Here is an 18051-nt window from a genome sequence, read left to right as displayed (position 1 = left end):
TAGCAAGGTAACAGAGATCTTCAAATAGGCCACAGGGAGAGGAATGGCTGTCATAGGCCACCCTGCCCATGTCTGCAGGGGGATCAGGGCCCCAGCAGGGCAGCAGCTGCAGCCTTCGGGTGGAAAATTCCAACTGCTTGGAAGGAAGGTATCAAAACAAGGAGGCTGTGTAGAAGCCCCCGCCTCTCCAGTAACTCCCACACGGCAGTAGGGAAGGCCATGGATGCACAGACCAATCCTGGGGTAGAGGTACAGAGCAGATAAGTCCCCAGTGCAGACAGGAAACCACCTAGTTCTCCACAAGGCTGGCAGGGGCTAGGCAACACAACCACCAAAGACAGCCCATGCTAACCTGCCCAGGAACCTTGAAGTTGGGGACAATGGTGGCAATCTGCCCCCATGTGCTGGCTGCCTTTTAGCCTCGAGTATTCCGAAAGCTAAACAGTTCTTCAAATATTTGAACTCATTGGGCTGTCCGAGAAAGGGTTATATAGCATAGTTTATTTTTTATCTACTCCTGATAAAATGAGTTTTATCTTATTTGCTACTTTATCTGTTCCTGCCCTGGATAGGGCTGAGAGCCTCAGAGAGGCCGAACCAAGGGTCCCTGCCTTTGGGGAGCTCGTGGGCCAGATGCCCAGGTCACCCACTCCTGCCTCTTTAGGACAGTTGCCATCCCTCCACCGTACCTCCATAACCCAGAGCCGCAAGGTCAGGCTATCATAAGGTGCTCTCCATATCCCCCACCCCCAGCAGCAGCAGAGGAAACTGAGGCCCGGGGAAATGCCAGTGTCCCTGGTTACAGACTACATGTTCCTAAGAGGGTTCACTGTGCAGGGTATGAAACAGAAGGTTCTCGGGAACAATACCCTGCTTGTTCCGCTCTCACCAAATCAAACTCATCGGCCGTGACCGCAGCCCAGCCCTGAGGGACGTCCAAATGCCTTATCGGACATCACTTCAATATCTCTGTGCCCAGGTGCCCTGGGAACCCAGAAGAAGATGGCATCCAGCCAACCCCGTATGGCTGCCCAGCAGAAGGTATGGGAGCACAAGGAACAGTGTCGGGAGTACGGACAGGCCAGCTATGGCAAACTTGGAGATCTCTTCCATACATGTTAGGCCCTTGACCAGTAACTGATCTTTAAAAAGCCAGAGCTGGTTCTAGACCCATGGGCAACCAGACCTGCTCAGGCACAGGCCTGATGGTGATACTGTCCCATCCCACAGCCATTGAGGAGGGCAGTACTCTATGCATGCAAATAGCAAAGGGTCTCCCCAGATAAAGGGGTCAGCCTAGCCACCATCAAATTTCCAGCACTCAAAACATGGCAGTGAAACATCTCAAGAGGTCTCAAACCATTGTATCTGCATATACAATCATAGTGTGAAGTTCCCTAAAACTGTTGTTAGGCTGGGGCTGGAGGTACTGTGCACAAAAGGGTAGAACTTGAGGATACTTGGGAAGATAAGCCAGGGATGAGATGACACATATTTCAGGATCAGAGACCCCTGGGGTTACCAGGTCTGCAGAGACAGAAGGCAGGATGGGGTGCCAGGGATTGGGAACAGTTTCAGTCTAAAATGACAGAAAGTTCTGGAGGTGGAGGTGAGAATGGCTAGCTACACATTCTGTGGGTGAGCTTCACACTACTGGCATAAGCACACAGACACAGCCAGGCCTTGTGTCTCACCACAACTAAAATAGATTTAAGAAAGAAAACCAGGGGCTGGGGGCATGACTCCATGGCCAAAAGTGCTTGCTTCTCTCCCAGATGGTCAAAGGTTCAGTTCCCAATGCCTCTGTTGGGTGGCCTCCAGCTCCAGAGGCTCTGATGCCCTTGTTTGGCATCAACCAGTTTGGTTCACTCATACATGCATGCACATGTGTACAAACAAATTAAAAAAGAAAGAAAACCAAGCAAATGGATTTGATAATAGAATTGAGTTGGCTAAGTACACTGGCCATGGGCTATAATTGAAGCTATCAACATCCAAAGGCCCCTTGGGGGCAGCTCTCCACAGGCCAAGAAACAGTCAACTAAAAAAATCTAAGGTACCATGAGCCTTTGTATGCACGACACCCATGGACTAAATCCTTATGTGTGAGCCCTGAGCCATGTGTTTGCTATTGTATGTGTAACGCTGACTTTGCTATTGTTCCACAGAGAGTGACTTGGAAAGATTCCACACTAACCCTCACATACGCTACCTGGAAAGGGAAGCCTAGAGGGGGACCCTACTAACTCACTGCCATCACCCACCCTCATGGCCACCTGGACTCCCAGCTGCCTGGCTTCAGGTTAGATATAGACATGTCCCAGGATACTGGACTTTTAGAGGGGACAATAGGCTTAGGGATATCCCAGGAAGGATGGTACCAATAGCAACTGTCAGATGAATAGAGTTGGCAGGGTTAGAAGACTTCAAGGTAGCCACTTGCTCACAACACAACCTCTCCAATGTGCTGCACAAGGTAGAGCCTAGGCCAGGGTTACCTCCTAAAGGGACACACCTCAGTGCATGCTGAAAACCCAAGGTGTGCCAGAGACTGATCAGTTTCCCTTAACTAAGCCTTGGGTGGAAGAAGTCCAGGGGAGACACAGGGGAGTGATGGTTGGTCTCAGGTTCAATCCACTTATGCATATTTAGAAGTTCCTGGATTAGGGACAACAAGATATAGCCACTTGTGGGGCGAATAAGGTCCAACATTGTATAGAGCACACACAGGGCCACGTAAACAGTGAGCTCAGGCTGGCTATACAGACCACAATGCTCAGAATAGGAGAGCCACCTCATTCTACATGCTATTCTAGGCTACCTCACCTCCTCTATCTGAATGGCCACCTCCTGTTCACTCAGATCTCATTGGGCACCTTCTGAAGGGACAGTTGACCTTGGGTTGGGGTATACCAGATAGCCCAGGTTTTCACATCCTTAGTGGCAAGAGCTTTGTCTACATGAGGCCACACCACAGGCTTCAAGAATATCTTTGAGGCCTTTGAGTTCATCATGTAACCTACGTCAAACCACCCATCAACAGTGATTCTCAGAGGATCACGAATTCTTAAACATCAAGATCAGTTGGTCCAAAGCACATACTGCTGTCACAAGCTTACGGGTGCTCAACCTTTTGACTCCATGGCAGCATATTGTCATCTATAAAGTCCACACAGAACTGTGGGACTAACAAGCAAAAAGAAATCTTAAAATCTTAAGTAAGTTTATGATTTGTGGGAGGGCCACATTCATAGCTGTGTTGGGCCACACAAAGCCTGCAAGTTGTGGGTGGGAGGTGCTACATAAGTTAGGGGAGACCCAAACCAGTTTTGCCTCCCACACACCTTAGGCCTATACAAGGTCAGCCCTTGCCTGCCTCCCTGAGGGGCCTGGCCTCAGGCTGGTGCCTTTGCCTATGGCTAGAGCTTCTAGGCCTGAGATTCTCCTGGGCCAGCCACTGCCTACTCCCTGAGACTACACTGGCTCTAAACCCTTTTAGGCCTGGCTCTGGCCATAGTTCATTTCATTAAAATGTTCTGGTAGGAAACACCAGCAGTGGTGACTTTATCACCGAGGAAGTGAGCGTACTAATCCATTGTCTTGGGAGCCCTTAAATGTGCTGATCTGGAAATGCAAACCTATCAGGAGATTAGCCTCAGCCCTGCACTGAGAGGCCTGCCTCACCTCATAGCACCAGCTGACACTGTTCCCATGATCTGGCCTAGAAACCCCAGAAAAGCAGGACATTCACCTGGCTCTGCAGAGCCCCCCAACCTCTGTGCCTATGCACCCCCCCCAAGGCTACAGGGCAGAAACCCAGTGCATCTTGTGCCCTTATTCTAGGGCAGCATCCTCAGTCATCACAGAGTCCTAAGAAATGAGTGGCCCTACCTTCCCAGGTATCTATGTCTGGTGTCCTCCAGCCCACTGATTGCTTGAAAACCTCTGTTCTAGCAGAGAAGCTCTTGGCCCAGTAGGGGGACCCATTGGCTGGCACACATCTGAAAGCCAAGCAGTAGGCCAAAAACACTGTGTGTGTGTGTGTGTGTGTGTGTGTGTGTGTGTGTGTGTGTGTGTGTGTGTGTGTCTAGTATTTGCTGACCGAGTGAGCAATTGTTAAGCTGAGAGGAAGTCTCTGGTCCTCTTCTACGGAACCCATTTGTGCACCTGCTCTGAATCTCTAGCTCAGGCAAGCTCTTCACAGCCTCTGAACTGGGTCAGTGCAGGATACAGGACAAAACCCAGACCTGATGCTGGCCAAGTCATTAGCACTGGTCATGAGCAGATGAATGTCCTTGGTGGCTGTCTCCAGATTAACAGGTTTAAGGGTGGCAGTACATCCTATGTCATACACATGACCAAGCCAGGTCCTTCTAAAGGCTGCAGAGGTTGAGGCCACCAGGTCACTGAGTCAATGGAACTCCATAGCCACTCTCCATTCAGCTAGACTGCTAGTAACAATTAGAACACATGATTTCCATTTTGGAGTACCTTCCAAGAACTCAGTGTCCTTGTCCCTTAACACTCAGAGCAGCACCTAGCATTAGACATCCCATCCTAGTAGCACCACCATGTGTGACCCAGAGAAGCTTGACCCCTCCCAAGCCACTTGTCAGGCAAGGCAACATCCCCAAGCCTGGGTCTCACCTTAATCACACATGTCCACAGCTTGGCTCGTAATTTATCCCAGCTCTCAGAATCCAAACTTTACTTCAGCAGAGTCCCCAAGAATAGGCAATGGTGTCACTGTTACCCCCTCTCAGGGAGCGTCTTAGTCTTCCTCTCCTAGGTTAGCATTCAGATAGGTGAAGACCATCCTTGGCAAGGGGTTCAAGCCATCTGCACTATCATTTGAAACCTTTTTTGGAGGCTGGGGAGAGCAGCAAGGTACTTGGTCCATAGCATGATGACCCGAGTCTGACCCTCAAAACCTTTGTTTGAAAAAACAAGGCATGGTGATGTGTGCTTATAATTCCAGCTCTGGAGAGACAGAGAGGCAAGCAGATTCCTGGGACTCGGTAGCCAGCTGGTTTAGCCTAATTAGCAAGCCTTGGGCCAACAAAAAGACCCCATCTCAAAAACCAAGACTGACAACCCTTGAAGAGGGATTCTTTTGGTTTACCTCTGGTGCACCACACACACACACACACACACACACACACACACACACACACACACACACACACCTTCACACCTTTTTGGAACACTAGAGGGATAGGACAGATTTGGGGGGAAGATATGCTCAGATAATGTGCTCAGAGCAGGGAGGCAGGAACATTAGCCAGAGTCAGAGGGAAGAGCTGGGAGCACAGCTGCGCTTCGTGGCTAGTGGTTGTATCTGCAGCTCGGAGAGCCTGTGGTGGTCAGTGTGTTGACCTCTATCCCAGAGCAACTCAGGTTGAGAGTTTGTGTCTGAAGATCTGCAGCCTAATAGGATCTGCCTGTAGGGCCAGACATACATGACTCCCACAAGGAACAGAAACTGCAGCACCTGCCCTGGAGCAGCTGGCACCTGCCCTGGAACTGCTAGTTTTCAGACATGTAAGAGCCCCTGGGGCTACCCCAGCTGGATGGCACCACATAGGGCCAGACTCAAGAATTCAGTTAGCTAGCGCTCTCTTATTCCTGCTTCTCTCCCTTGCCTCTTGCCCTCTTGCTCCCCCTCCATCCCCCACCCCACTTCACGTGGTCATGGCCAGCCTCTACTTCTCTACTCTCTCCCTCTCTCTCTGCCTTTCTCTGCCTCTGCTACTCTCTTAACTCCCCTCCCCATGCCCTAAATAAACTCTATTCTATACTAAAAAAAAGAAAAAAAGAATTCAGTTAGCAAACAGATCTGAGTCCTCTTACGAGGTCACAATGGCACCCCCCCCACCCCCAGAATATGAACCAGAAGCCTCAGGTATGGGAAAAAGGAAATGAACCAGCTAGGAACCAATGTCTTCCTGTCAATTTAGGAGGTACGTAGAGATGGCCTGTCTTTTATTTACAGGATTGAAAAGAGAAGCTCAGAGAGGGTTTATGCCCTTCCCAAAGTCCCACAGCAATCAGTAGTTAGTGAGATCAGGGCACACAGGATAGATCTCCTCCCAAATATCTCAAAACCTCTAGGAAAGCCATACCCCAGAAGGGGAGCCAGGCATCTCCCAAACACCTGGCCCTTCAAGGAAAGGCTCTGGAAGAAAGGTAGTTAGTAGGCCTGGTGGAAGGCCCGTGATCTCTCCCACACCCCAGGGCTCAGAGCTGTCACTGCTGGGTGGCTGAGTACTCCAAAGACAACCAACAGCCTATGAGTAAGGAAGCATGCCATTCTTCTAGGGACCTGAGGAGGCCAGGGCCAGTCAGTACTCTAGAGTGTTGTGTCCCTTGGCCGTCGGCCACACCCAGCCTTGCTCCCCCAGGCTCCATGATAAGATGCCATAGTGACTATATTTAGAATGTGTGGTGGGGACAGGCTTGTATGACACATGCTTGGGACCTGTCAGTGAAGGCATTCATGGTTCTCCAGCGTGATGTGGGGGCCACATGCTCCCCATACATATTCCCCACTTGGGACATGGCCTCTGTATCTTGGAGATGTCTCTACCCAGGACAGTGTTGGCCCAGCAGCCTCATCTGGCTCAGAAAGTGGGTATTGACTACTTAGGCAACTCACTGGGCTGATACATCCCTGCAGCCAGCCATATACCTGTATATGTCTACGTTCTCACAGTTCAGTCCTATTGGGAAATTCCCTCGTTACATCAAGCTCAAGTCTCTCTTGCTGTCTTCTGGGCCCCATTCCAGAGGTTTTAAGGAATCTCTGTCCACCAAGCCATTGCACAACCTCTGAGCCTCCGTTTCCCCCACGGAGGAACTGGAACACATCAGACTGTTCAGCAGCTGTCTGTGTTCAGTAAAGGCGGGACAGTTCCACGGTGCCCAATCCCAACCATATCATTGATATTCTAATAATGGTATCAACACCCTGGGATCTGACACAACAGAGGTTTCAAGGGCACATGGCCAGCATCCCTGGCAGAAACCTGCTCAGGTTCCACTGTCTTCTTTGGTACAAACCTTCAATAAGGTGACTCCAACAGTGTGGCCATAACAAAGGGGAGCTGGCTTTTGGCTATGAGGGTGACCCAAGTTCAGAGAATTGACAAGGTAGCCAGGGGTAACCTACCACCCGCTCCAGGAATAGGCACCCACAGTTGTCTCTGTAGGGTTTGGGCACTGCCATGCTCTGATCAGCTGTATGGTGACTGAGATAATGTGGGGTAACCCCTAATATCCCCTCCACATGGGTGGATCATAGGGCTGGAACAGGCAATGCTTCCAGTTAGGCAGGTTCAGTCCCCATCTCTCACACTCTCTTGTAAGGCATGGTGGTGGCAGAAGGCTTCTAAGATGTGGAGACTGATGAAGAGGACATGGGGTCTTTTAGGACAGGGTGGGTGAGTGGATCTCCTGACCTGTGCCCTGACCTCCTTCCAGCTGAATGGAATTCCTAAGTGACATTCAGCCATGCTGACAGCAGAGGGCACCAGTGAGAGCAAATAATGACACCAAACAGTGACAGCCTGCAAATAGAGACAGCCACAAAGACCCAAATCACCCAGGGAGCAATTGAGCTACAGATTATCGGGGTCCCCAAAGCTACTTTGTATAGATGTCCCCTTAGGGTAGGGGTACAACACAGTAGTAGTAGTGGCCCCACAGAAGCCCTTGAGCAGCAGACAGTATACTTAGTGTGACTATGCAGAGCCCAGGGTCTAGTCTTTGCCCTACCTAGAGAAACTGAACTCTGAGAAGGATAGGATCTACCCTACATGTTGTCATGACAACAAAGACATGGTCTCTGATTCTTGACTCAAAACCTCAGCCTGGGTCACTAGGGTAGAGCTGTACTGTTGGAGATGGATAGGCTGGCTTCCTGACAAGAAGGAGCCTCAGGTTCAGGGAGAAGAGCTGCCAGTCCAGAGTATGAAATGACCACAGTCACATCTCAGCAGCTTCTGCCCTTCCTGGTAAGGGCCTCTGTGAGGATCAAGTACATGTGCTGGGCACAGGTGGCTTACTTCCCCTGGCATCATTCATTGAGAGACCTACATGTCACCTGTCCACTTGACAGACCCTGACCTTGATGTTGTGTGAGTGATCTTGGTGCCCTGGTCAGAAGTGACCTGGAGTCACATACTGGAACAAAGAAGGAATATCCTGGGTCCCTGCAGCCATGGTTCATGGCTCAGGAGATCTGATGGCCCAAAACCCACTCAACTCTGTGGTTCTCTTCTTGAGGACCCCTCCCTCTCACTAAGAGCCAGTCAGGCTGGAGACCCCAGAGCAGCCACAGGTCTCTTCCTGAATCAGGAACCTCAGCCTCCTGAGATCCTGCCTCAGTGCCAGGCACCCTCCGGAGTTCTACTGCTGTTGCCCAAGTGACTTGGACCAAGAAAAGCCTCTGATGACAAAACAAGATGGTCACATTCACTTCAGTGCAGCCTCAGCAACACACAGCCTCAGGCAGTGCCCATCAATGGGACTGTTCTTCTGGGTCACAGGCAAGTCTCGATCTCTTGACAGATGTCTGCACCACCGACCATAAGACAGAGGACCTCAGGATCATGTGGGACAGTGTCCTTGTCAGTTTTACGGTGTGACCACGCACATGGATGGGGCTTCCTTAGAAGAGTACAAGAGAGTACAGTAAGCAAGGCACAGGATGAGGGACATGCATATATGGCTACAGGGATGGGGGGAGGGAGGGAGAGAGAGAGAGAGAGGTGTGTGAAGGGCAAGGATGGGGAGGGACAGGATGTAGAGGGTCACACATGTCAAAGGAGATGTACCAGACACACAGTTTCCCTGACCACCCATCGCAGAAACACTACCCATGTGCCACTATCCTTCAAGTCCAACCCCAAGCCACACTCTGCAGAGCCACCGATACCTTAGGGAGCCAACCAGGCCACACCCACAGCTCTACTGCCCCTCCACTCACAGGCCAGACCCAGTGAAATCTATTAGTCACTAGGGATTGCTGGGCTCCCTAGCTATCAGCCACTGTCCTGTGCCAGACCCCCACCCCGTGGCTGCTGCCTCATCCCAGGCCTTCTGCTCTCACCAGCCACCCACCCCAGCCATAGCTCATCCACTAGGGCCCTGGCAGGGTTGCTTCTGGGGGACCAAGAACTCACTGGACTGAGGAAGTAAGGTCCTTCCCACCCTTAATCTCAGCTTACTCTCAAGGGCTGAACATGGCAGCTGGTATGGTGGCACTAAAGCAGACAGAAGGAACCTGGCAGAGCCCTCAGGAGGAGGAATAGGAGCAGCAATGGGCATGCCTAGGCCACTTGCTAGAAGTCAGTGGCCAAATGCCTAGGCTCCAAATGACACCCTCAGACACAAACTCCTAGGGACTAGAGGAAGGCCAAGAGTAGCTGAAGGCCCTTTTGTCACCCCAGCAGGCTCAAGATATATGCAGTACTTGGGGTCACTGCCTTGGGGCAGAACCATAAACTTCAAAGGCCCTGAAGCCCACATGCCTATGTATGGAAAGGCTGATAGCACTGAGTGTCATGGCCCTGGAAGGACCCTGGCCCAGCTGGCACATGACAGACACTGAACCCTGGGTTTTCTGTCATCACAGTGGGGCAAGACCCAGAGCGGTCTCAGGAAGCCATCCCACTTCCCCCGCCTCTGCCTGGCCAGGACACACTTCATTTCCTGAGCCTCTTCCTCGGCTACCACACTCAGCTCTGACCTGTGCCCTCCCCTGGGAAAGCCAAGTATCCTTTGGGAGCTCTTTCCTGGCGTTGAGCTGAGGCTGAGGCCACGCTACACATCAGTGCCTCCTCCCTGACTCTGAGGCTCTGGGGACTTCCAAAAGCTTGCCAGCCCTACCCTCTATAGGGCCACTACCCCTAGCCACCAAGCCTTCAAAGTGAGGAATGTACTAGGTGTGGAGAGAATGACTGTTCTCCCAGGGCAGGAGTGAGGCAGTGACAATAATAATTACCATGGGCAGAGTTCCTTCAGGCTGAGTGTCCTCATCCTACATGGGGGCTCTGGCCACAGGGCCCCATAGCCAGTGGACTAAATGATACTCACCCAGTACTCAGACTTCTGTGGAATTCCCTGGACCTAACTAAACACTGCCCTGCACACAGAGGACAGCTGCACCTGGCTAGGCTACACTAGCTCTGGGAAGCTTTTGGAGACAGGTGGCAATTGGTATCATGTTTTCACTTCACAGTGCCTTCTGGTAATGCTGCGGCTTTAGAAGGAAAGGCATTAGCCTAAAGCTACTTGCCAGACCTGGCTCCACCCCTTTTCAAGGGCCCATAAGGAACTCAGCCTTTGGTACACCTCGGCTGTCATCCTAAATGGCTCCACCCAGAAAGTACCAACTGTGTGTGTACCATGCAGGCTCTACAGATGCAACAACCGACAACATAGACACCGAATACTGTGGGGGAAGGGGTGTACTAACAAATAACACAATGGGAAAAACACAAGATGAGGTCACAGTGACTAGTGGCTCAGGAAGGGCTAGGTCACCACGAATGATAGGCCAGAGACAACAAGGGAGGTCATGTGAGTGGTGGGCCAGGAAGCCTCATGGGGCAGCAATGTTGAAGCTGTGTCATTAGAGCTGGAGACAGGTGATCCAGGTAGAATTAACTGCATGTGCCAAGGCCCTGGACATCTAGAGACCAGAGTAGCAACAAGTGTGATGGGTGAGGACACCCTTTCATAACAGAGTCAGAAGGAAGGAGATTCTCACAGGCTAATAAAATACAGAGAAGTTTGGTGGGCACTGCAGATGGCTGCTGTCCAATGAAGTACCATCAGCCACTATGTGTGCGGGGTGTTGGGATACATTGGAGAGCATGTTGCAGTGGCTGTCTTTTAGAACCCCCAAGGCCTGCCCTATGCCACATTCCTCAGACCCCTCCAGCACCCCTGCCTACACCTGTTACCTTGGGCTCAGCCAATGGCCACCAAGCTCCTTTCCTTCAGGGAGCCCCCTCATTTTTTTTTCTTCCTGTCTCTTGAATACCCAGAGCCAGAAGTTGACAGAACAAGAATGGGGCATGCGCTGAAGCAAAGGAAAGGGTCCAGACATGAAGATGAGGCAGGAATGCCAGCATGTCCACCACATGTGGGAGCTCTCCATAATACCCCCTTGTATATAAGTGGGAACTGCTATTTTGCTGCCTTTGGTCTGGGATAGCCTTCTGCACAAGACCTGGCTTTCCTTGGGCTGAGGATTGAGTCTCCTCTCCAGACCACTGATCCCCAGGCTCAAGGACCCAGCCTTCCTGTTGCAGACCAGTTTTGGCCAGAGGACAGTGTTTGCCAGGCAGCAGAGACTCTGACCCTGACCATGGAACAGAGGAAGGCATACAACTGGGATAGGAACCTTGGGCTCTCATCAACCCCATTCTCCAAGCCAAGTTAATGAACATATGCTGTTAAAATAAAAACCTTTGAGGTTAAGACCATGGCTCAGGATATAAAGCACTTGCTACACAAGGATGAGGACCTAAGTTCAAACCCTGAGGACCCATGTAAAAATTCAGGTATGGCTATGCATGCCTATAACCCTAGAACTGGGGAGGCATAGACAGGTGGGATCCTGGAGCCCCCTGGTCCGCTGATCAAGATGAATGGACGAGCTTTCAGTTCTTAAGACATCCTGTCTCAAAAAAATAAGGTGTGGAGTGATAGAGGAACACACTGATTTCAACCTCTGGTCTCCACGCACACACATGTGTACAGCCCTATGTACACGCACATACGCTGCAAACAAAATAAAAATAAAAACCTTTGGTGGTTTCTCTGTCCTTCAAGCCATGCTTCCTATAGTACAGTGGTATCTGCTCATTGGGAACCTCCAAGTCCCCATTTAGAAGCTTCCCAGACCATTGCTCAAACCTGTTTGGGGACATGACTCACAGTCATGATGCGTGTGTCTTCCTCCATGACCCTCTCTCCCCACTGCAGGTATGTCTCCTTGGTTGATGACTTTAAGTGTTTACTGGACATATATTGGGGTAGAAACTGAACAAGTAACCATCCTCAGCCCTTCACAGATCTCGTGGGGAACTAGGAATATGATGGTCTTTCTCCTTAAAAACACCCTGCCCACCTGTACAATAGTCTCTATACTGGAAGCCAGGAGGAGGGTCATCCTCTAGGGCCTGTAAGGCTATCTATATGAGACTCGAGTCACAGTCTGTGGAGTCTGCTTACTAACCTCCCCTGCAATCTTCATTCTCTGTCTAACATAAAGGATGCTTATTCCAGGACCCATTGCTGTTCCTGTGTGGAACACTCAATTCCAATCTGCCGCAGATCCCCAGTGTAGTCTTCAAGGATATCCTGGAGAGCCCAGGCTCCCAGATGTGTGCCTGTAAGGCTATATTTTGTAACAAGGTTGCCACTGTACTGATACATACCTACACAGTTGTGGTTTGTAACCCTGTCCAAATACTCCAGATAATGAGATTATACTTCGCAACTTTACCTTCTCTTTTTTTTTTTTAAGATTTATTTCTTTTATGTATGTGAGTACACTGTAGCTGTACAGATGGTTGTGAGCCTTCATGTGGTTGTTGGGAATTGAATTTTGGGACCTCTGCTTGCTCCGATCGACCCCGTTCACTCTGGTTAACTCTGCTCAGTCCCTGCTTGCTCTGTCCCAAAGATTTATTTCTTATTGTACATAAGTACACTGTAGCTGACTTTAGACGCACCAGAAGAGGGCATCAGATCTCATTAGGGTGGTTGTGAGCCACCATGTGGTTGCTGGGATTTGAAGTCAGGACCTTTGGAAGAGCAGTCAGTGCTCTTACCGGCTGAGCATCTCGCCAGCCCGCAACTTTATCTTCTAAGGCAGCTACTAGAAAAATCTAATTGCCCACACAGAGGTGAATATGCATGCCCTACACCACTAGGCGACCTGAAAATAATATGGTAGATCTCAACTAACCAATGCAAGCCATCTACTAACCAAGAAGAGCAGAAAGCAAAGCCTATGTATGGCTCCTTGACAGGTGGTGCCGGACAAACTGGGACTCTGCATGCAAAAGAAGAACACCAGACTCTTACACTTCATACCCATAACCAAAGGCCTGCATGTAAAGTCTAAAACTACCAAACCCTTAGAAGAAAGCCTGGGACAAATGCTTCATGATATTAAATTTAGCAATGATTTATTTTATATGACACCAAAGGCCTGGGCCACTACAGGGAAAACAGATTCATTACACTTCATGAAAATGTAAATGTTGTGTGGCAAAAGGCAATGTCGACAAAATGGGAGATTTTTCGGATCTTCTATCTAATAAGAGCTTAGTATCCGGAATAAACAAAGAGTAACTAAGGCAGGCGAAATAGAATTCTGAGCACCTTCAACATTAGTGTCTCACTTCCTTTACTCACATCCTTAAATCAGCAAGCCCTGAACCCACTCAGGATGGGGCACCAGGATGAATCACCAGCCTCATGCCAATGCAGCACCCAATAGGGTCACACCAAGTGTGTGTGGGGGGGGGAGGGGACAGGAAGCCCAACCTGAGCAGAGCCACTGTAGCCAGCAGGGATCCAGGGTACACTGAGGCTAATGGCAGAAGGCTGTACACACACAGACATTGGGTGCCCACCCTCCTGGATGCTCAAAGAGAAGTGGCAACCTGGAACTATCACGTGTGTGTGTGTGTTGGGACCCAACAAGCAAGTCTTCATGCCAGGAGCCATTCACACAGTGGGAAGCAGCTGCTACAGTTTGTCTTGACAGCCTGGAATTGAGCTAGCAGTACGAGGGCATACATGTATTCATGCATCCAGGAAAGGGACACAGAGCAGAGAAGGCAGGCACACTGCAGTGTTCCCACCAATAACACAAGGCAGGGGTAGGGGGTTGCAAGCTCGGCTTTAGGGGACTGGATTCCAATACGAGGAACCTAGCTCTACTGGGAGAAGAGCTGGATTTTGGACTGGGACAGGGAAAATCCCAGAGGAGTCTGCAGCCTTAGGAATAAGAGACAGGATCCAAGTTAAAACAAAACAAACAAAAACAGAAATAATAGAAACAAACAGAAACCCTAAAACAGGGCCACCATGTGACTTAAAGGGTTACCTAAGAGACCTGGATGCCAAAGCCACAGTATTTGAACAACAGAAATAAAGAGTACAGAGCTGGGCATGGTGGTACACCCCGTCATCCCAGGACTCTGAGATGGAGGAGGGAGAGGAGGGCAACACAAATTATTCTGAGGCCTACTTGGGATACCTGAGACACTCTCTTATGTCTCAAAACAAAACAAGACCCACAGGGCTGGAGAGATGAATTCATGAGCAGGAGTGCTTGCTGTGGAAACATAAGGACCTGACTTCAGATCCCAGTGCCTACCCAAAACCCACATGAGTGTGACACCCAGTGCTATGGGGGAATAAAGGGAGCAGGAGGATCAGAGGACCTTGCTACCCACCAGCCTAGCTCCAGGGTAGGTGAGAGATTCTGTCTTAAAGGAATAAGCTGGAGAGTGATAGAGGACGCACTCACCCCATGCCCTCTTTGGGACCTTACACGTGTATACATATACCACACATAATTATAACACACACACACACACACACACACACACACACACACACACACGCAGCACACCACAACCAAATAACAAAACCCAAATTGAAACAAAACAAATGAACAAACATTAAATAGCAGTTGAAGTGTTTGCCATAAAGTAAATATCCTTAGGTTGCACTGATCTGAATCTATCCAGGGAAAGTAGCTGGAGGGCTTTTAGGGAGACCCTCAATTCTGAGACACAGGAGGAAACTGGGAAACAGATGCCCTGCTCAGCAAACATTCCAGAAAGAACATCACAGATAAGGCCCACACACGGGACAGGAGAAATAGCTCAGTAGTTAAAGCACAACTGTCTTGTAGACCTGGATTCAATACCGAACACTCACACGGCAGCTCACAACTGTAACTCCAGTTCTAGGAGGTCCAATGTCCTTTTATAGTTTCTATAGGCACCAGACACACAGGTGGTACATAGACATGCATGCAGGCAAAACATCCATACACATAAAACAAATCTAAAATATAGGAGATCTACAGAAGTCCTGTGTCAGTCTGACTTGTATGTCTGAAGGTGTCTGCCCCAGGATGGTTTCTGAGGATAAATAGTTGGCACAACAGCCCCCACAGGGTAGCCAAAGTCAATGTGACACATGAGGGGACAGCACAGTCCAGCAGCCCTGCTCAGCTATACTCCTGGGACCCAAACTGCAGCTCCTGGGCTGACCTTCCTGCAAGTTCACAATTTCTATCTGATCACAGAGTCCATCAGATTGGAGGCATGGGACGCCAACAGCTGGCATTCCTCAAAATGCCAAGGTCATGAGAGACAAAGATGGAGCTTTCATGAGTGGTAGGAAACAAGGCAGATGTAAAACCTGTCTGTGGTAGAGATCGCAAAAGAGAAAAATATATTTTTGGTGGGATGGCATAAGTCACTTACTGGTGACAGTCTCCTGGCTTTAGTCACATGGCCAAATGATAGAATTTGCTGAGACTATGGGAGCAGCTGGAGAACTCTACACTACCCTGGAACATTCTCAAGCCAAGATTTATCTTGAAATAAAAAGCAAGAAACAGCTGGGCGGTGGTGGCACACGCCTTTATCCCAGCACTTGGGAGGCAGAGGCAGGTGGATTTCTGAGTTTGAGGCTAGCCTGGTCTACAGAGTGAGTTCCAGGACAGCCAGAGCTATACAGAGAAATCCTGTCTCAAAAAACCAAAACAAACAACAACAACAAAAAACCAACCAACCAACCAACCAAACAAACAAACACAAAAACAAAAAAAAACAAAAACAAGAAACCTGTACGGATGCTGAGAAACCAAATCTTAGCACCTGTTACTTGACCCTTCACTTATTTCCTGGTGGTCTGAGCCACAGCCAGTGGCCCATCTCTACTGCCCACCTTTCTCTCCTAACCCTACCTCCCTCAGCCCATCTACTCCAGCCCTGTCCCCCTGCTGCTCCCACAGGTGTCAAGCTTACATCCACAGGGCCTTTGCACACCTGATGAGCTTTTCCAGAAAAAGAATGGCTCACCTCCTCTATTGACCCCGGTTGAGGTGGTGGCTCCCCTGGCTACCTTCCAGAAGGATGCTTGGTTTCCTCCCACTCTGCCCTGTATGTGGTTTCTTGGGGGTCTTGCCTCTTCCTGCATATCTGTTTGCATCTGTGTCTACTCCTTGGAGTATCACTTTCTTGTCTCATTACCTCAGCTTTCCCACAATTCCAAGGGCCCAATGGGAGGGCAGTGGGATGGTAATGAATAGGACATGAAACAGAAGCATATCGACAATGTGCCTTCACTGAATGTTTGTTGAGAAAAAAACTTGCACTATGTAGCCTGGCTGGCCTGGAACTTGCTATGTAGACCAGTCTGGCCTCAGACTCACAAAGAACTTGCCTCTGCCACTATATTCAGTGAGATTCTATATTTTAAAATTGTGCACATGTGTGCATACTCAGGTGTGTGGGGTGTACTGCACAAGTGTGCATGGAGCCAGAGGACAAGCTGGAGATTCATCCTCAGGAATGCTGCACACAGACTTTGAGACAGGGTCTCTCCTGGGCCCAGAGCTCATCTATTGTTGAGGCTGATTGACCATTGAGCACCAAACATCCTCCCCTGCCTCTGCATCCCCACTACATCCAGCATTATATGTAAATTGAGGATCAAACTCTGGTCCTCAGAAGCACTTTGCTGACTGAGTCTTTCCTTCCAAACCCTGAGGTTCTAATTTTGTCTTCATCAAATTAATGAAGTGTTAGGTGGTGATCCCCAGTTTTAGAGGTAGACGTCAATGATGTCTCACAAGGTGGGTGGAGATAGGTCAGGGCATTTCCTGCAGGCCAGTGTGACTTTGGGTTCCAGAGTCATAAAGCCGTGGGAAGTCTTTGATCCTATCAGTCTCCTGCAGATGATGCCCAAGGACGCAATCCTGAGTTCCTGTTGAACTGTGAGGATTTGCATCAGAGTGCTATTTTTAATAGTCAGTGAGGAAGTGGTCCAGGTGTCCACAGGAGAGAGTCAAACAAGCTACATCAAGACCACAGTGGAAAGGCAAGGACCATGCAGGAATGTAAACAAAACTTTAAAAAGCAGGTCAAAGCAAAGGCCCAGCATTGAGATTTCCTCAAATGTCTGCATGAATGTTCAGACACAGATTGCTAGTGTGCCTAGTGCTGATGAGTGTCTCCTGCTGCTCTGATGACCTGCTGTCCCTCAGTTCACTTGCCTCACCCTCAAACACAGGTCATGGACTCCCACAGTTCCTCAGGAGAAACTGAGACACAACCAGGAAGATGATGCTAAAGAGCTGCAGTTTTTGGAAAATTGCCTCCTGGTTCAACATCATTCCCGTTTCTCTAAGGCTGTGATAAAACACTTTGACTGGGAGCATCTTAGAGGAGGAAAGGGTTTATTTGACTTATTTTTCCAGGTCACAATTCATCATTGAGGGTAGTCAGGGCAGGAACCCAAGGCAGAGGCCTGAAGGTAGGAACTAAGGAGGAGTGCACCTTGCTGGCTCTCTCACAGGCTCACACTCACTAGCTTTCTTATATAGGCTGCCAGGGAATGGTGTTATTCAGACCCCCAGGACCACCTGCCTAAGGAATGGGCTGGATCCTCCTACATCAATAATAAAGACAATCCCCCACAGACATGCCTACATGCCAAACTGGTCTGAGCAATCCCTCTATTAGATATCCTCCCCAGGTGATTCTAGGCTGTATCATGTTGATAATTAAAGCAAAGAAAGGAAATCAGAGTGTGCCCTGTGTATACACAAGACCTCAAGTATGTGCATACACACACAAAAAGAAGAGAAAAAAATTGTGCAACCACTTACATTAACAAGTCACATAGAAAAAATCACCAAAGGACCTCCAGTTAGCCTCGATAGCTTTTCTTACAACGAATTAATGTTAATGTCTTCCTTGAAATTCCCCAATGTTCTCTGCT

At 49.5% G+C, this 18051-nt stretch overlaps 1 protein-coding gene and 1 long non-coding RNA gene across 10 annotated transcripts in view; one reads left to right on the top strand and one right to left on the bottom strand.

Moving 5' to 3' along the window:
• The window catches only part of Kcnq1 (potassium voltage-gated channel, subfamily Q, member 1), a 320174-nt gene that overhangs the window by 280536 nt on the left and 21587 nt on the right, over positions 1-18051 (bottom strand). The gene's annotated exons all lie outside the window — the stretch shown is intronic.
• On the top strand, positions 5896-11521 carry Gm28821. 2 transcript variants are annotated; one of them, XR_003946687.1, is made up of 3 exons: positions 5896-5960; positions 8569-8691; positions 11052-11521. It is a non-coding gene; the product is annotated as a predicted gene 28821 (long non-coding RNA). The 2 variants fall into 2 exon arrangements; XR_003946688.1 differs by having other exon boundaries at positions 5909-5960; positions 8356-8691.

Source organism: Mus musculus, chromosome 7 (genome assembly GCF_000001635.26).
Source record: "Mus musculus strain C57BL/6J chromosome 7, GRCm38.p6 C57BL/6J".
NCBI lineage: Eukaryota > Metazoa > Chordata > Mammalia > Rodentia > Muridae > Mus > Mus musculus.
This window is presented reverse-complemented; position numbering and strand designations above follow the sequence as displayed.